This window comes from Paramormyrops kingsleyae, unplaced genomic scaffold (assembly GCF_048594095.1).
Source record: "Paramormyrops kingsleyae isolate MSU_618 unplaced genomic scaffold, PKINGS_0.4 ups55, whole genome shotgun sequence".
NCBI classification, from domain to species: domain Eukaryota; kingdom Metazoa; phylum Chordata; class Actinopteri; order Osteoglossiformes; family Mormyridae; genus Paramormyrops; species Paramormyrops kingsleyae.
The window spans coordinates 80324-101434 of record NW_027325993.1 but is presented as its reverse complement, the minus strand read 5'-3'; the positions used below and the strand labels follow the sequence as shown (position 1 = coordinate 101434).

Below are 21111 nucleotides of genomic sequence, written 5' to 3'. Positions count from 1 at the left end.
CATCCTGCCATCTCCCTGCTGCCTGCTCACTGTCCTGATCCTGCCATCTCCCTGCTGCCTGCTCACTGTTCTCATCCTGCCATCTCCCTGCTGCCTGCACACTGTCCTGATCCTGCCATCTCCCTGCTGCCTGCTCACTGTCCTGATCCTGCCATCTCCCTGCTGCCTGCTCACTGTCCTGATCCTGCCATCTCCCTGCTGCCTGCTCACTGTCCTCATCCTGCCATCTCCCTGCTACCTGCTCACTGTCCTGATCCTGCCATCTCCCTGCTGCCTGCTCACTGTCCTCATCCTGCCATCTCCCTGCTCCTGTGCCTCTCCTGCCTTCTGCTGACCACCACTTTCCTTCATACACATTAAGTAACCTATACTTTTAGTGTAATGTTCTGTAGCTCATAACACTAATATTTCCTACTTACTCTTCTTTTACCACCAAAAGAGTGTCTGATGTCTCCATCTTTCCTTTTCCTCATAGTGTGTCTGTGAATAAAATCTAATCTATATTTAACAAAACAGTATCTGAAAACTATCAGATGAAGCTTCTAAAATGTCTATATATATGAAATTGTGGAATGCAGAATCAATACCACTAAAATTCAAATAATAGGGCTTATTATTTGTTAGCTAGTTTTTTTTACGTTGCCCCTATAGGTGTCACTTATAGTAATGTTTTTTCAGAGCATGACGTTAGACCTTCTTATGCGTTAATATTAGCCTAATAACAAACCACACAGGCTAAGTGGCAAATTAATTTCAGAATGGCACAATTTATTCGTGATAAAATGAGAACGAAAACATATGGAGTTCATCTCCTTGGAAAATGACCATGATCGATTTTCCCTCACCAAATAAGCCTGGTTTAAATAGAGAACTTAGCTCATCTTGCTAGTTAATGTAACTAAAGTTGACTGTACCGGTGTTCTGTCGAGTTGAGCTACTTTGTCGAGGTAAGCTATGATTAAGGCTATCAATTAGCACTACAGTAGATTACCTGGACAAAGTAGCTCAACTCGACAGAACATCTGCCTCAGAAGGACAATGGTAAGTAATTCAACTTATAATGACGTCAGCTTGCATTAGTAGATGAAACACTTAAACGAATAAATGAAGGTTGTAAAATAACACATTTTCAACAGGCTAGACTTCTGCTGGCTACTCACATTTACCAATGCACGACAAACAGTACTATGACAGACGAACACAATGAACAGGTCACTCAATGAGAATGAATGACGCAACCGACTGGCTGCTTCTAGCGCCGAGGTGGTTAAAATGGTACGGTCCACATTAGGGGTGTCTGAAATTGTTTTACATAAACTTTTCCTACAAGGTGAGGTTATCTTTTTTTTTTTTTTTACAGCAAAAGAAAAATGTTAACCCCCCCCCCCAAAACTGCTATTTTTGTCTCTTTGGGGGGGTCTGGGTCTTGATCGGGGGGTACAGTACCCTCCAGTACCCCCCATAATTTGAACCATGAGTCTGATGTAGATTGAAAATTGTATGGTACTATGTAAATGATTCTCACTGACTGAATAACAGCAGAATGGTTGCTGTAATCATCTTGCAGTTTACTATAAAGAGAAGTGTTTCTATGTAACAGGTCAGCAAAAGAAACTGCTGTCCAGAGGCTTAACGGTGAGGATACGACTTCATTCTTAGCCTCAGCAATTGGTCCAGCAAAGCCAAGTGCATGACAGGGAACAAGAAGCCCCAGTTCTGGAAACCACCGTCACCCCATCAGCGTGGAAGGAACCTGTCGCTCAGGGAATGAGGGAATTCACAGGGTGGAAGGACCCATTCTCTGTGCCTGAGTACGAGACCCACCACTGGTCCAAACAGAGATACTGTAGTGGTTTTTACTCTCTCGTGAGAGGGAGCAATATGGATTTCTAAAAACACCCAAAACTGCATTTAAACGTTTGACATTATGTGAAGTGATAAAAAGATGCAACAAATACCAGTTATCATGTTCAGAAGGTCAAGTGCACTCACCCTTCCCTTTGTTGGCATTAAGCAATACATTTTATTGACTGGGGGAGGGGGGTGGCACTAGAATTAATACCATACCGGAGAATGCTCGGTATGCCATATGCCCCATATATATATATATATCCTGTAGCTGCAGTGAGTATATTAGCATTATTGTTAACAAGTGTACTGCCACAGTAACAAGTACATATATATGTGACAGTAAAATTTTCTGGCCATCTACATTGATAAAACTTAGATGATTGTACTGTTTTATTATTAAATACAATTATTAGATAGAACCGGCTTATGTATTTGCTCTTTAAGAGGTTTTTACTGTTGTCTGGTGAGCTGTAGTGCAACCTGTCTGACTGAAACCTGTTTCTCCTCTCAGCACTAGGCGATTGGAAAAAGCCGTGAGCTGGACAGATAATGAGTACTGGGCAGCCTGGAATAAGTGGGATGAGGTGATTGATTGGGGAGATGACGAATCTCCACCCACATCACCTCCCTCTAACCAGGCTGGCACCTGTACTGGAGACGTGGATGCTGGGGCGGTGGAACATTATCATCAGCCCGTATATAAACGTATGTATTTCAGAACTTTTTTTAACATGAGTTTGAGACAGTCTGATGTTAATTGAAGTTTAAAAAATTGGTCGGTACTATGTAAATTATTCTCACTGATTGAATAACAGCAGAATAGTTGCTGTAATCATCTTACAGTTTACAATAAAGAGAAATGTTTCTGTGCAACAGGCCAGCTAAAGAAATTGGTCTCCAGAGGCCTAACATTGAGGATGCAACTTCATCTGTGTGTCCGGCCTCAGCCAGTGGTCCAGAAAGTGCATGACAGGGAAGAAGCCCCAGTTCTGTCCACCGCACTCCCCCCATCATCTTGGAGGGAAGCTGTTGCTCAGGGAAAGAGGGAATCCGCAAGGCGGAAGGACCCATTCTCTGTACCTCAATATGAGACCCACCACTGGCCTAGGCAGAGACACTGGTTACGACAGCCACCAAAGACCTCCATAGATGAGAACATCATCCAAGACCTCTGCAATGGCCTGCAGACTTTTTCACTGTCATGAGGGGGAGCTGTATTTAAACTGCTAATACTGTCTCAGCCAAATACTGTCCTCTATGTCCATCAAAAATGCAATGAAAAAGAAAATATATCAAGCATCTCAGTAGATACTGACTGTATTGAATTACACTGGGATAGTGAATCCCCTGGGAGAAAGCTAGATGTAGGCAGGGTTTCATCTATTCTGTTATATAATCATGAGTGACATATTGCAGTAATGGAAAAAAAATAAACATCAGAATCAGAATCAGAATCTTACATACCTGGATCATGTCCCCCCTTAGTCTCCTTTGCTCGAGGCTGAACAGATTCAGCTCAGCTAACCTCTCCTCATAAGACATTTCACTAAGACCGGGAATCATTCTTGTAGCCCTACGTTGAACCCTTTCAAAGGCAGCAATGTCCTTTTTAAGGTAAGGTGAAAAAACCTGCACACAATATTCTAGGTGGGGTCTTACCAAGGAATTGTACAATCTTAAGCTTCACCTACCTTGACCTAAACTCCACACACCTAGAGATGTAACCCAACATCCTACTGGCCTTTTTAATTGCTTCCCAACATTTGCGAGAGTGGGACATGGCAGCAACAACATACACACCAAGAGTAGTCCACCATTTTGGCTTGGATTATAGCTTCCATTACTTTTCCAAGTGCCTATAGTTTGTTGGATTACTTCTATCCCCTTTTTTGAATATGGGTGTTATATTAGTAACAAACCAACAGATACAGATTTCTGAAATAGCAAAGTTAAATAATATCCCTCATCTCTTTTAAAACTATAGGTAAGATGCTGTTATGATCTCCAGTCTAGAGTTGCAGTGTAACAGTATTCACAGGAAAGGGGATAAAGGGACAAACAGGGTAAGGGCAACAAGATTAGACAACAACAGTGGACAAAGGGATATTTTTTTGTATTTTATTCATAAGAACATAAAAACATAAGAAATATACAAACGAGAGGAGGCCATTCGGCCCATCGAGCTCGCTTGGGGAGAACTTAACTAATAGCTCAGAGTTGTTAAAATCTTATCTAGCTCTGATTTAAAGGAACCCAAGGATTCAGCTTGCACTACGTTATCAGGAAGACTATTCCATACTCTGACTACACGCTGTGTAAAGAAGTGCTTCCTTAAATCCAGTTTGAAATGTTCTCCCGCTAATTTCCACCTATGGCCACGAGTTCTTGTATTTGAACTAATGCTGAAGTAACTATTCGGTTGAACAGCATCCAAACCTGTTAGAATCTTATAGACCTGGATCATGTCCCCCCTCAGTCTCCTTTGCTTGAGGCTGAACAGATTTAGCTCAAATAACCTTTCCTCGTATGACATTCCTCTAAGACCAGGAATCATTCTTGTGGCCCTACGCTGCACCTTTTCTAAGGCCGCTATGTCCTTTTTAAGATATGGTGACCAAACCTGTACACAATATTCTAGGTGAGGTCTCACCAAGGAATTGTATAATCTTAGCATTACCTCCCTTGACTTAAACTCCACACACCTGGAGATATACCCCAACATCCTATTGGCCTTTTTTATTGCTTCCCCGCACTGGCGAGAATGAGACATGGAAGCATCAACATACACACCAAGGTCTTTCTCATAATCAGCTACCTTTATTTCAGTAGGTCCCATAAAATACCTGTACTTTATATTTCTGCTCCCTACATGGAGTACCTTACATTTGTCTATGTTAAATTTCATCTGCCAGGTGTCAGCCCAGTCACTAATTAAATTAAGATCCCGCTGTAGCTGCTGAGCCGCTAGTTCAGTATCTGCTACACCACCCACCTTGGTGTCATCTGCAAATTTCACCAGTTTACTGTATATATTGGTGTCTATATCATTTATGTAAATAAGGAACAAAAGTGGTCCTAAAATTGAACCCTGCGGTACCCCACTATGAACGCAGGCCCACTGTGACATCGAGCCTCTTATAACTACTCGCTGCTTCCTATCCGTTAACCAGTTATCAATCCAAGTCGCTACAGTTCCTAAAATACCTGTCGCTTTGAGTTTAAGTGAGAGCCTCTTGTGGGGAACAACATCAAAAGCCTTTTGGAAATCTAAATAGATGACATCATAGGCCTTCTTATCATCAACTTCCTGAGTAGCTTCCTCAAAAAACTCCAACAGATTTGTTAAACAGGATCTACCTCTCCTAAATCCATGCTGGCTATCCCTCAAAATGTTATTTGAGTCCAGGTAATCTACCATTTTCTCTTTGATTATAGCCTCCATAACTTTACCAGTTATACAAGTTAGACTGATTGGCCTATAGTTTGACAAATTACTTCTATCCCCTTTTTTGAAAATGGGCGTTATGTTGGCATGCTTCCAATCAGAAGGTACCACACCTTCAGATAAGGATTTTTGAAACAGTAATGTTAAGGGTTGGCAAATAATATCCCTCATCTCTTTTAACACTATAGGTAAGATGCCATCAGGGCCCTGTGATTTATTTATTTTGAGCTTAGCTAGGCTTTGCAAAACATCAGCTTCAGTTATATATATATTAGTTATAGACGATGTTGGATTAGTAATAAGAACTGGTAAGTTACTAGTGTCCTCAACAGTGAATACCCGTGCAAAACTATCATTGAACTCATTTACTATGTCAATGTCGTTTTCAATTATAAGACCCTTACTATCCTGCAGATTAGTGATTTCAGCTTTTAGAGCTCTTTTAGAGTTAAAATACTGGAAGAAACTTTTAACGTCATCCTTAGCCTCCAATGCGATCTTCCTTTCGACATTCCTTTTAGCTCGTCTAATGTCATTTTTTAATTCAGCCTGTAGATTTAGATACTCTTGCTTTATTATGTCATCATCAGTTATTTTCCATCTCTGGAACAAAGCCCTTTTCCTCCTTATTTTATACTTTATGTCCCTATTAAACCACCTAGGTTGCAATTTCCTTGATTTATTCTTGTTAGAAACAGGTATGAAGTCCTCTTGTACTTGCAATAATGTGCTTTTAAAAAATCCCCATGCCTCTTCAACAGTTTTGTTAATTAACTCCATCCAGTTCACAGTTTCTAGTTTTAATCTCATACAATTGAAGTTAGCCTTCCTAACATTATATATTTTTGATTTGGACTTTGCTCTTCGGGCACTAAACTTAACCTCAAATTTAACCATGTTATGATCGCTACTGTCAAGTGGTTCTAAAACATCTAATTTACCAATCCTGTCCTGGTTATTAGACAAAACAAGATCAAGAATGGCATCTCCCCTGGTAGGGGTGTTAACAAACTGAGTAAAAAAACAATCCTGTACTAATTCCACCATGTCAAGTTCATTTTCAGAAGAGCCAGCAATAATGTCCCACTGCATCCCCGGTAGATTAAAATCACCCATAACTACCACATAATTTTTATTGCTCATAATCCTAATATCACTGTATAACAATCTGCTTTCCTCAGCAGCTACATTGGGTGCTCTGTAACAAACACCGACAATTAGGCTATTTGAGTTTGTAGCATCTAATTTTACCCATATAGCTTCCGTACTTTTACTTATATCAGTAAGCTCCCTTGCCTGCAAGTTTTCCTTTACATATACTGCAACACCACCTCCCTTCTTACCTATACGGTCTTTACGGAACAATGTGTAACCATCCATATTATATTCTTGTCCATCCTTATCACTCAACCACGTTTCAGTTATTGCTATAATATCATAAGAGTCTGATGAGATAAGAGCCTCTAAATCATGAATTTTATTCCTAATACTCCTGGCATTTAAATACAGACAACAAAGGGTAGGCCTATTACAGTGCCTACTTATAATATGATTTTTTGGGGCTTTCCGTTTCCCCCCAGTTACATACTTAACTAACCTCCCTGCCCCCCCAGTCCCTAGTTTAAACATTCCTCAACTACTCTACAAATACGCCTTCCCAGTACACTGGTTCCCCTCCGGTTCAGATGCAACCCATCCGGCTTGAACAGGTCCCACCTGTTCCAGAAGGTCCTCCAGTGCCCCATAAACCTAAACCCCTCTTTCCTACACCATCCTTTTAGCCACGCATTTAATCTCCTTATCTCAGTTAACTTAGCCTGACTTGCGCGTGGCACGGGGAGTATTTCAGAAAATACCACCATGGACGTTCTGCTTCTAAGCTTATTGGCGACTTCTATAAATTTATCCTGCAGAACAGCCCTTCTACCCTTGCCTATGTCATTGGTGCCAACATGCACCACGACAACTGGATCCACCCCAGCTGGGGCCAAAAGCTTGTCCACACGATCTGGAAGGTCTCCTACCTGGGCACCAGGCAGGCAAGACACCGTACGGGACCCTCTATCACGCGTGCACACATAACTGTCTACTCCCCTAATAATTGAATCCCCCACTACCACAACCTCCCTTTTTCTGGGGGGAGGGGGCTCCTCAGTGCCCAAGGGCCCACCTGCCTCCCCAGTCCCTTCCGGCTCTAAAGCTGGAAGCACCTGAAACCTGTTAGACACAGACACCTCAGGTGATGCCGCCTCTGTAACGTGTGTACGCCTTTTCCTGCGTCTACAACCTACGGTCACCCAGCTCTCTCAACCTCTCTGCTCTTCATTCTCCCTCCCCCCCGCTAGTGGCGTACACACTATCTCCCTAAACGGCGTATCAACTAGCTCATCTAACTCACTGTTGCATTGGATGCGAGCCAGTTGCTCCTCAAGGTCGCGAACCTTGACCATGAGTGAGTCCACTAGCTTACATCGCTCGCAGATGAAGTCCGACTGGACACTAACGTCCAGAAGGGCAAACATCTTGCAAACGCAACACTGAGCCGGCCCCATAATTAACTAACTCACTATGACCCCGTACTCCCAGCCCAGTAAATTTATATAGTTGGTTAACTATAAAGATTAATTTGCGTAACAATAAATGCAGTAACGTGCGGAGTACACTAAAATAAGTTATTACTTGTGTTAAAACGGAACTTAATTATTATTTTATTTAAAATTTTAAACCTGATAAATTTACTACTACTTACCAGAAGAACTTCTGCCTGAACCAAGTATGAACTAAAAACAAGGCGAAATCGAAGTTGCTCTTGGGAGGTCGAAAAACCACAAAAACCCCCTCACAGCAGGCTACTGCCGGAGCGGGAAAAAAGTGGAAAATGTCCTCCCGGCCCCGACTGGCGACCGAGCAAAGCTCAGGAGCAACTGTCCTTTTCCGACGCTGGGTAGCGATACCGACATTAGATATTATTAGTTATTATCGCCCCGCGGGTGTTTGCTACGGAGTTTAAACGCGGACAGAAAAACGCCGCTCAGAAAAATCGCGCTGTTAATTAACAGACAGGACAGACAAGCACTCACGCTGACCGAAATAAGAACAATAAATAGAAATAAACAGCCACCCACGTAAACAGGTAAAGCACACAAACACTCAAAACACTCCAAAAAACAATCCCAAACAATCGCTGCAGCTCAACACCACTCTCTCGCAGCAATCGCAGCAATCCCAGCAAGCCCTCATACACAATACTGACACTAGAAGCTAAAACTGGGCCTTCACTGGATCTTCCAGCAGGACCACGATCCTAAGCACATGTCCAAATCAACACAAAAATAGTTAGCTGACTATAGAAGCAAGCTTCTGCCATGGTCATCTCAGTCACCTGACCTGAACCCCACTGTAAACTTATGGACTGAGCTGAAGAGTAGAGTGCTGATCTGGAGAGGTTCTCTAAAAAGGAATGGACTCAGATGCCCGGCTTGGTATTCTCCAACCTTATAAAAGACTCAGTGCTGTTATCCTGGCAAAGGGAGGTTGTACAAAGTATTAAAAGCAGGGGTGCCAATAATCATGGCTCAAGTATTTTTGTTAAAAATAATTATTTCTTGATGGATTTTTTTTTCTTCGAAAAAATTTATTTCAGTGAAAGGTTGGATTTTTCTAATTTTTTCGGTGTTAGATGAAGCTATTTTAGTAAAAGGTAGATTTTTTTCTAACCCTTTTTAAAAATATTTACAAGGGCTGCCAATAATTGTGGAGGGTGCTGTAGCTTCTCTAGGTTTATTATTATCTGTGAGCTCCCTTGCCTGCAAATTTTCTTTTACATATTCTGCAACACCACCTCCCTTCTTGCTTATCTGGTCCCTACAGAACAACATGTAACCATCCATATTATATTCTTCTCCATCATTGTCACTCAACCACATTTCTGTTAGTCCTATAATATCATGAGTCTGATGAAATGAAGGCCTCAAATCATGAATTTTGTTTCTACTGCTCCTAGCATTTAAATACAGACAGCAAAGGGTAGGCCTTTTACACTGCCCACTTATTAGTACTTAGGGCTTTTTGTCTCCCCCCTCTTATATTCTTAACTAACCTCCCTGGAAGACTACAACCACTTCCTATACAACGACCCAACGACTTCCTACAGTGGCAGCCAGGAGCACCAGTGCGTGGGATGTGCACCCCGGGAGTCGGGCAGCGTGCCTTCCTGGGGCAACCTGATGGATCCACCAGGTAGAGTGAGCAGAAGCCTCCCCGCTGAGGGCACCGGTACCCGGAACGGTTGTGCCAACACATGTAGCTGCAGACGCCGGCCATGCTTGCCAAGGCCTTGGCAGAGGCTGAGCGGACTGAGACAATCCTGTCCCTGTCTGCAACATCACGCCGGTCGCCAGCCACTTCATGCCAAACCTGCACCTGCGCATGTGGGGGCTCCGTCTGCAGAGAGGGACAGAGCATGCACGTTATACGCGCAAAGCCATGGCAGCTGCGGAGAGATCAGACACTTTGCCCACTACTGCCCTGCTCCGGTGCCTTGCCTCCAGCTGGGAAATGCCAGGTGGATGGCGCTGTAAGGGGGGCAAAAGTCTTGTATCTTTTCTAGTTACTTATGGTTGAGGTTAGGCTGGAGGGGTAAAGGTTGTTATTGTTGGGATTCGGGTTTTTCCACGTAGAACCGAATAGAGAGTCCAAACAAAGAAATGAATACAAACGTGTGTGTGTGTGTGTGTGTGTGGATTTGCATTGATCACATTTGAGGACCAAACTGTCCCCAAAGTGTAGTAAAACCTGAAATTTCCCTACTTTTGGGGACATCTTTTGAGGTCCCCATTTGGATAACGTCAGTTTTATAAAAATCTGTGAATGCAATCAAAAAAGTAAAAATGCCAAAAGTCTTGTATCTGGGTTGGTTACTTATGGTTAAGGTTAGGGGTGGGTAGGGATTAAGGGTGTCGTGACTGGGATTAGGGTTTTTCCCATAGAAATGAATGGACAGTCCCCATTTAGATAAGAAGACCAACTTGTGTGTGTGTGTGCGCGCGCATTATGTATATATTAAATTTTGGGGACCAAATGTCCCCACAATGCAACAAAACCTGAAATTTTGACGATGTGGAGACCAGCTTTTTCAGTCCCCCAAAGGGAAACTCAATTTTAAAAAAATCTGTGACTGCAATCAAAAATCTAAAAAAAGTGTTTTGACCACAGAAATGAATGGATGGTCTCCAGGAAGATGAATACAAACGTGTCTATAATTGCATGAAAGAGAACGCAAATCATACAGGACATCTATCCTGGCAAGGCCATACTTCTCTCAGGAAAGCCAAAGCCCAACTTTTCTGTACCATTGTAATACAGATAATGTTTAACTGCTGTAATTAAGCAATACTATTGAAATAATTAAAATATAGAGATTAAATCAGGTGTGTTTTGTGATTTTAAATGAGTATGTGATATACTTGATATAACATGAATGTACAGTAAAACTGGTCTAAGTCGCCATCTTGTAACTCGTCAATGTGCACAAGTCGACGCTCAAGCAAAAGTCCCGATTTTTCCTAATGATGTTTCCTTTAAAATTCCTTGTGTAAATCGCCGCTTGTAAGTCGTCAAATTCCCTTAGTCGTCACCTAAATCCCGAACAACACAAATGAATGGATTTTCCTACCTGTAAGTCGACACCCCAATCGCTGCATTCCCGCCGCCTGCTTGTCACCACGGCGATGTAGAAACGGGGAATCCCCACCTATCGCACTAGTCGCTCCCTGGGCTTAAGTCTCGTGTGTATAGTGCGGTGTAGTAGAGGTATGGTGTTATATTTACTAGTCGGCAAAACGGCGAGATAGACATAAGTCACCGAAGTGTCGACTTAGGTGTATCTCGTCAATTCTCTAAGTCGTCACTTTTAAGCTGGTCCACACAGTGAGATATGTTGGCCAGCCGTCCTATTCATTCAGCACCAGCCGATCAAGTAGAGATTTCAGCACCACGGACAGTGATCTGTGTTAAACTGACCTCAGGTTCCTACACTGGCTACACGGAATTTTCTGTAAATAATTAAATGCCTCTATCCCCCTACATGTGGAAATGTTTCCCCCTCCCCCAGACCATTTCATGTTGTATCCTCATTATGTGTGTATTAGTTTGCAATATGGCTGTATGAGATGTCAGTCATTGACTTGTCGCTGATGCTCCCTGTTTCCTAAGTCTAGTTTTCTCAGATGAAGCAGTTCACACCTTAAGTTAGAAGAAGTTTCCTGTTAATTGCATCTGTTTGAACAGGGGTTCCCCACATATAGAGGAGAAAAGCCCCAACTTACAAATCAGCATCCATTTTTGTACGCTTTCTGTGAATGACGTCCCCGCACAGGATCACCAGATGCAAGACGACCACACTTTGTGCTACTTGTATGTTATGTTAGCAAACCACATACATCTACATTTCTTGCATTCTGTCACACTTGTGCAGAGCATTTGCAGTGTTTGTGATTAGTTATTGTTCAGTGTTCATTCATCTTTGGGATTTTGGTGTTATTTGTTTGATATACTGATGTTTATATTTTTGCAATTTTATCAGTATACAGTATATTTGATTTTGCTGTTCTAAAATGTAGTTTGAAATATTTTGTCATCTTTTCTTACTTTAACATTTATCTTGTTAAAATACAGAAATGGACTGTTTTCTTGAGCCATAGTGTTTTATTCTACATCACAGATAATGCGTACATTCATAAAAGTAAGTGGTGATATTTTGCTCAGTATTGGTTCAAGTTCAGATACTTCAGGTTTTTATTAGACAAAACACATAAAAAAATTTGTGCAAAGCCATTGATTTATTTTTAAAACAACTGCACTGTGATATTTTTAACAAAAACAGCATATTGTCCTTTTTTCAGCTCTAAGCATCATATGGGCCTCTTACTGGCTTTCCAACGGCTTTTGGGGTCACATGATGGTCGATAATGATATTTCAGGCCTTTCTTGAAATCACTTTAAAAATTGATCTGGAATATATCGATTTATACTATAATTTGTGCAAATTAACACAAATGGGGTGATTTTGACCACAAACAATAATTCATAGTTGGAAGGTAACATTCCTCTAGATTGCAAATGTACTGATACTAAAACCTGTGACCTCAAAAAGTACAAAGAACTGGAGCAAAAGAAAAATGGTGAAAGCTGTCAGAAACAGACAGGAAACTATATGGATGTTTTAGAAGAGGTAGATGTGGTCCAGTTGGCTGTATTAGTGTCTATGTGTCCTCTGTATGACTGGCATCCTGTCCAGGGTGTACTCCATCCCCGTGCCCTGTCCTGTTTGGGATAGGCTCCAGGCCCCACAGCCCTCACCAGGATGAGAGGTTAGAAGATAGATGGGTGGATCCCGGAGAGATGCTCATAACCCTAATTTGTTGTTCTGTATCCAACCAGCTACTCTAATATTTTTCATTATTTTTAAATGAGTTTTAGGAATGCCTTTCGCAGTCTAACTGACAAAGCAGGTTTTTGTGATCTAATGAACTGCCATGCCTTGTGATGGACTGCCGCCCCTCCTGGGAGATTCTCTGCCCTGTGATGGGTTTGCCACCCCCTCCTGGCTTTTTCCCTGCCCTGTGATGGGTTGGCACCGCCCCCTGCTTATTCCCTGCCCTCCTAAAGGGCTGGTGTCCCCATCTGGGTTATTCCCTGCCATGCGATGGGTTGGCACCCCCTCCTGGGTTCCTCCTTGCATTGCGCCCATTATTTTCAGGTATATATTCCAGAGACCTGTAACCCTACATGGGACAAGTGGCTGTGGAACGTGAATTAAGTGATTAATTAATCAAATTACAAACAAATTAATAAATAATCATCTCTCCTGTTTGCACCACTGTCCTATTTTCAGTATTCACTATTACATTTGAGTTGGCCTCCCGTCCAGGGTGAGCACCAACCTTGTGCCATATGCTGCTGAGGAGAGGCTACCAGCCCGTTTGCTAGATGGATGGATGATGGATGGATGGATTTATTTCACTGAACAATTCAATAAGCTCTGTAATAAATATAATTAAACTGGCAGTTAACATTCTCTGGCTGTCTAAATGCTCTTCTTTTTTGTCTCGCATTCTTCACATGTAGCCTGTGTAATAGTACAGGTGTAGCTGGTCCTGGTCCCTATAAGGGAAAACTCTATTTTATAAAAATCCGTGACTGCAATGAAAAAACTAAAAATGCAAAAACTCTTGTATTTTGGTTGCCTACTTACTGTATGCTTATGGTTAGAGCTGAGTAGGGGTTAAGTTAGCATTAGCATTTTTCCCATAGAAATGAATGAGCGGTCCCCATAAGGATATGTGTGTGTGTGTGTGTGTATAGGTGTTTCATTGATCACTATGACTATGCTCTAAATGATTTAAGCGGATTTAGCTTAAGTTGTAACTTTTCATGTGGAATGAACTGCAATGTCTCTGAATTAATTTAATTAATACTCATTAAGGTCAGTTCATTTACAATTCCTAATTTCAGGAGCCAGTTAATAAATCTAATTCATTTACAAGTATTTCTCCTATAATACGTGATACATGTTTACAATAATTCCCAGGGAAAGCATTTCCGGTAAGGCACTGCTCATTGACACAGATTATAAAGCTTGTTAGACTATGCAACATTATTTAGCAGGGCTGAGAGAAGGTGAGAGCTCCCCTAGTGGCCGCAGAAGTGCATTTCCCTAGAGCAGATATAATGGGCGGCAGCCTCATTGCTTTTTAATCACAACTTGGTGTAGGATCACACATGCACGTATCACAGGGCCTAAATTCCAGGTGGCCTGAGACAAGGCCGAGCCTGGTACGAGAGGCACCAAAGGGGGGTTACACACACGAACACATACACACAGATAACAAGGGAGGCCAGTACTCCAACTTTTATTGCCCTTGACTTGGCACACAACCCCCCTCCACATACACTCTGCCTTACATCTCACTCACCCAACAGACGAACACCCTAAAGGAAATTTCATTTAAGTTTGGCTTTTGTATACCCTGTATATTGATTTACTCACGACTACTAGTCTCAATCTACAGATACGTTATGTTTGTATGTGTCCTTAGACAATCTTAGTGTTTTGTGTGCCACCCTTATAACCATGTTCACGGAGTATCACCTATTTTACCCCTTTGTACTTGAACACATATAAATTTAAATAAATAGATAGGTATAGCTACCATTGTATATATGTTCTCATGGTATACCAGAAGAATCTGGAAAATTAGTGTAACCAATGTGTCCTAACTTTGTTAAACCCCCTCCCTTCTCTTCCAACATTCCTTTGTGGTCCTTATCTGATCTTGGTGGACAGTCACCAAGTTTCTTTGTTTCTACCATGCTATGTTAAAAGAACTGAATTAAGGTGTATCTTATCCATTCTGGAGAAGATGAATTGGCATAAGCCACACCAAACAAAATATGTTGTTTCCAGATGTGCAACTTATATTGATATTACCACAAACTAACGGCCACGCCTATCTATGGATAAGATGTGCTGTTTGTAATATGAATATTTGATGTAATATCCGCACAAAGTGTAACATCTGTTGAGGTGCAACCCAAAACACCTGTATCCTGATGTGAATCAGTCACATAGATAAAATAATTAATTGTTTAATCAATTAATACAGAGGGTATGAGGTATGTACCTGTGAAGCTGGTATAGCATGTTTGGTGTCAAACTGATTGTTAATCACCCCTGATTGCAAATCTGGTCAGTGATTACCATAAAAGTGGATGTATCAAAAGTTATAACAGCTTAATGAAAATCATCAGTAAAGGGAGAATCAGTCGGGCCATAAATCTCAAAAGGACTGATACAGACCCCCTTCCGAAAGCCCGCCAAATGGATGGCCAGCCATTGGGCCAGGAGTCGAATTCCTGGTCATTCCTATTCATGAACTTTACAGCATAAAATCCTGGCACCTCAGAACAAAGGCGAGCAGAACAACCGCCAGCCAGCGCAGAGAATAACCGCCAGCCCGAAGGAGAACATCAGTCCAGGAGGAGAGAAGCCCACAAGAAGCCCTCCGGTGAAGGCCTAGCTGAACAGAGAACAGCACCCAAGACAAAGCTTCACCAGGAGAGAGAATCTAAAGGGACTCCACTCCACTGCTCCAAACGCCGCACCTTCCTGAGTGCCATCAGCTCAGCAGCTCTGCCATCAACTGCCAAGACCCCCCCCACTCTTCAACCAAGTAAACCAACTTCCTTTCATTCTAACAACTTAAGCTGTTCTGTTTAACCTGCTATAAGACTTTAGGGTCGTGTTTCCACAAACTATGCTTGCTTTGCAGAACAGTATTTCCCATTTAAGGTTACTCATTTAAATCCGGTCATTGCATTTTCATAATTACATCGTTTGTTTTATTCCGTTATTTCGTGTTTGTTGTTTGTGTTAGGTGTAATGTCTGTCTTATGTTAGTTGTAGTGTTAGTTAGGAATAAATGCATGTCTTTTACACAACTTCAGCCTCCGTCATTGAGTACTCACACTAAGTTCCTGCCTCTGTGTGATCTTGCTACACGCTCTGAACCTCAAACTCGCCTGAAACATCGCGAGACTCTCTCTCATTGGCCGTGAGGGAAGCTTCGCTACCAATCGTGTACATTACCTGGTGATGCAGCTCGCTGGACGAGCCTTCTAACCCAGGTTACTAAGCGATACTGGTAATTAGTGAATCCCATTTAAGTCTCACATTAACAGACTCACAGGGATGCCGCAATTGAGTTTGGAGGAGCCGACCATTCGGCATAACAATTGATTAATAATCAGCATTAAATAATAATTCATTAAACTTTAATTAATTCAAACATATTGGTGGAGAATATTAAAATTTATTTGAGCTAATAATTCCTACATTGGGATAGAACAACAAATTTAATCATTCTGCTCATTTAATATTTCGATTTTAATTAGGTTTACTTTTTGGATATCCATGTTTACATAATATTTAGAATCCCACTGCAGTTGAGAATGGAATGCCACAGATATTAGTCTCCACCACATATCATTGCTTGTTTTACTTCAGGATTCCTTTGGTTGTTTAAACTGATTGCTCTGTATCAGTTGGCTTTGTGTGTTTTGAGATGTATAATTGCCAAAGAGTCCTGAAAAGCTGATGGTTTAGATACCAGAATTAGTATGAGCAGGACTTAATGTGTTTTCTTATGGTGGGGATGTTAGAAGACATTGAGGTTTTTTATTCTATGTACATCCAATCTTAGCCACCCACCCAAGATCACTCCATGGAGCACGAACCAACACACCCCACCAAGATCCGTTTTAGCTGTGGTAGCCAATATATTTGGGGATTTATGCACTTGTCCTATTCAACATCATAACAGTGAATTAAAAATCTACTACATCAAAGGCAGTACCATGTCATGCTATGCAAATATACATATACATACAGCTCAGGCTCTTTTCTGCAAATATAAGGCTACAAGGCCAAGTGTGGGTAATCAAAATGGCCTTACATTAACAAATACATCACCCCAAAAAGCATTACATGAGCAATCACAGCTATTCCATTTTTTTTTTATCTCAACAGAGAACATCTTGCAAGATCAGTATTTGGGAGAGTTTCCTTCATGACGGTGGGTGAAATATACCACAGCTGCAGAAAAGCCCAGTCTTGGCAGAATAGCCATATTAATGAGCTCTTGAGCAAAGACCTTTACTCCCAAAGGGACAGAAAACTGTATCAGGCCATGCTGGCAAAGACCCTTGTTTCAAACCTGGTATCACTTTGCGTTGAATGCTGAAAAGGGCCCTTTAAATACATTAGGTATGTTATTTGCTAAACTTGGGTTTACTTTACTCATAAAAAGTAATATCCCAATTTACCCAAACGAGTGAGTACAAATATTGATTTGAAATATTAATTAATGTTAATATTAAAATTTATTAATATTAATATTGAAATATTGATTTGAGTAAATCTTATAGGATAGTACTGTGACAGTGGGTAGACTATAGCTTAATTTATTTAAAATGTTTCTTAGAATTGGTATAAAGTCAACCCAAAAAAGTGAGTGCAAATTGTTACATCATTCAATCTGAGTAAATTCTACAGTTTATTTTTTTCCAGTTCATGTACAGAATTACAGTACATTACAGTATTTTATCGACAAGGTTCTCATAAATATTGCCCAGAAAGAGTTTTTTCTACAGTATTGTACTATTTTAAACAGTATGTTACTGTAATAATGTCACTGTTTATTACAGCAGGGGTGCAGATTGAACCCATGACCCTGGAGGCGTGAGGCTATAGTAGGAGCAACGGGCCACTATTCATACTGTGAGAAATGATGTATTTTTAATCATACATTGTAACTGATATGTCGTTACACTGCTTGTGTATGCTTTGCACCTTGCCTTTCTCCCTTACTTGTGTTTCTTGTTCTCCACACCTTGTGAGCTTCAACATGAATTGATTGATTGTTTTTTTTAATAAGGCCCCAGGTTAGTTAGGTCCAGTCTCCTGGAAAATCACTAGAATGTGTCCTTGCCTTTGGAAGCTAAGAGCGTCTTATTTTCAGGGAGAGCCCTGTAATATTTAGTTTAATAAATTATTTTTATTGATAAACCTTCATACTGATAATCCTCTTGTAGTGGTCCTAAAAGAAAACATGACTGAAGATATTATCCATTTTAGTACAGACACATTTCACGATTCAGTAACCTGACTTGTCCAATAGATGGCAGTGTAGTACTTCGACTAAGACGTGCTATGGAAATTGCCGGTAAAAACGGAAAGCTGGTTTTCCATTTTAAACGTTTGTCTGACTGAAATGACCACATGTTGTACATATGTAATCGTACTATACATCTAACCTTCAGCGTTGTATTACCTACCTTAATTTAATAATTATCTGCAGCAATAAAATATGTACGCGTAATTGGACAGCTGCAAGTTAAGCAATCTGTCTGATTTTACATTGAAGTAGGCATGGACGGACGGTAAGATGAATGCAGGAGAGACCTGTGAATAAGCTTAAAGTATACATAAAATATGATAAAATAATACATATTTTTAAACATTTAACTGGATAACGACAGCTTCACAGTACTTATATAACCCTGCACAATTTCGACTCCCTGATACCCGCAAATTGAATAAAATATCCCGGAAAGAAGAGGAAGTAAACAAGAGCATGCATGCGAGACAGTAGTGTGTGCATCGCGCACTCGAGAGACCCGCGCGTACGACGGAATGAGCGAGAGAGAGAGAGAAAGAGAGAACGTGCATATAATGGTGCGTTCGTTTTTCTCTCGGAACTCGGAAATTCCGAGTTGAGTGACATCACGTCCGACATTCTCCCGTTCGAGCTACCCACATCTTGGAACAAACATGGCTGCCTCCATGAACACGTTGCTGTGTGTTGTTGCTTTATATTTTAGCAGATTTGGAGTTTTCCAAATGGAGAAAATGGAGAAATGGAGATTTTTCCGAGAGACAAACAAGAAACACGAACTAGTCAAACCACATTAAAAGCTTTATAAAATATTTTAGTACATTCATAGCGATATTCTTTTTTCGAACAGTAAATAAACTACAAACAAACCAAGTCGCCATGTTGAAATTACGTCACAAGGGCAACTCGGGCAACAAAATCTTATCCGACTTCAACGTCATAAAAGGGGCGTGTTTCCGACGGGAAGTGATGTTTTTCGTGATGTATCGTGACGTTTTCATCCGAGTTCCGACTTGGAGAGAAATAATCGAACGCACCATATGTGTTGATCCCTGCGTGTGTGCCTGTAGCCCGTGCTAGACAGACAGCATCCTGATTGGTTTACTTAGCAAAATAAGCCAATCAGATTTAAATGTGGGCGGGCTTCTATTTAACTTCTCGAGGACCGAAGTTATCGGTTCAGTGGAGCATCATGACAGACGGAGAGTGCCCCAAAAAACAGAAGTATAAAACGCATTTCACTTCAGAAAGTGTATCCATGTTTAATAAGGATGAAAATAATGACAGTGTTGCGTGCTGTACTGTTAGCAACAGTGATTTCAGCATTGCTCATGACGGTTTAAACGACTGTAAAATGCATGTTGAGGTGAGTTTAACAAGTGTCATTTCATGTGCTGTATTATTCAGGTCTACACTAGTTAGACACTTGGTTAGTTGCCAGTGCTGTCATGAAAGACTCCTTGAAGACTTTTGTAACGTAGCAATGGAATATAATTAAGGAATTTGCATAAATGGTAAAATAATCTACTTATATTATTGTCAAAATAATACATAATATTGACCTTCATAATTTAGTGCGCTGACTAGAGGAAATTAATGAAGAAATTAAACTGTGAAATCAAGTTTGTTGGAGTTACATCTCACTCCTTGTCGGGCGGTTGGGGGCACCTCACTGAACTGAGTTTTTGCAGGCTGGGATGTCTGAATTATTCTACCTTAGGGAAGGGAGGGGGTCCTGGCTGTGAAAGTTGGGGGGGGCGGCTGCAGACGATCTCAGAGGCAAACTGCTGTCCACCCAAAAATGCAGGCCCCTCATGTAAGATCACATCCACCCAAATGTTCCAACCCCAGAGGCAAGCTGCTTTCAACTCAACCCCCTGACCCCAGAGGTAAGCTCACTTCCACCCAAAGACCCTGATCACAGAAGTAAGCTGACATTCACCCAAACCCCCAGCCCCCAGAAGGAAGCAGCCATCTATCTAAACGACCTACCCCCAGAGGTAAGTTGACATCCATCCAACTGCCTTGATCCTAGGCGAAAGCTGCCCCGGTACGTCTAGGTGGTGACACTCCATCCTACAGGGTTCACGTGATGCACTTTCCTGAAGCACACAGAGGACACTTCGGGTTTTAGGTAAGTGTGCTTTGTTTTTCTGTGTGTGTGTTTTATTTGGTATGGATTTTATTTAATGGCACGTAAAGATTTTATTGAGCACTGTTTTGGTTGATCACTGTAGCACTTATTCATCAATATTAACATTATTAACATTTATTAGCATTTTATTTGATCTGTTGTGCTGTTTATTGTGCGATTAACCTATTTCATTCCCAAGCTTACTGATTTTATGTGTTTTGGGAAGGTGTATGATGCCGTTTTAGCCCGACCCTTGTGCAGAGTAGGGCTGCACGATATTGGAAAAAAATTACATTGCGATATTTTTTTCCAAACGATATATATTGCGATATTGAGAGCCATCAATCCAGGCTAAAGTCAATAATTACCAATAATTACATATTAATAATTTCACTAATAAGCAAGCTTCATTACAAGTGACAAAAAGGTTACTTAATATTTTATTCCAAAATTCGAACATTTCTGTAAACACAAAAGCAGAACACATTTTTAAATAAAACAGCAGCTTTACACCAACCCCCCTGATTGATTTACAACAATATAACTTAAAATAAATATATTTTTTATAAAACAACTTATAAGCATTTTGGTTCACAATCTTTTAAGTCAACTTTTCTTAGCCAAAGTGCCAAAGTAAAACAGTGTTGGTGTTGGTCATCATAATCATGGCTAAATATATGAAATAAACAAAATGAAATAAAATTTTTAGATATTTTGTATTAAATCTTCTAAACAGATTAGAGAACATATTCCTGTAAACAGAAAAGCTGAACACATTTAAACAGCAGCTTTGCAACACCAACCCCCCTGATTGGTTCATAACATAACTTAAATATATATTTTTTTATTTGCTTTGCTAACTCAAGGTTTTTAGCTAAGAATACAAGTCTATCAACTAGAGGTCGACCGATATATCGGGCCGATATTTAGCATTTTTTAATGTATCC

At 40.8% G+C, this 21111-nt stretch overlaps 1 protein-coding gene across 1 annotated transcript in view; it reads left to right on the top strand.

Moving 5' to 3' along the window:
* The window catches only part of LOC140586411 (uncharacterized), a 69335-nt gene that overhangs the window by 7986 nt on the left and 40238 nt on the right, over positions 1-21111 (top strand). The window lies entirely within an intron of this gene.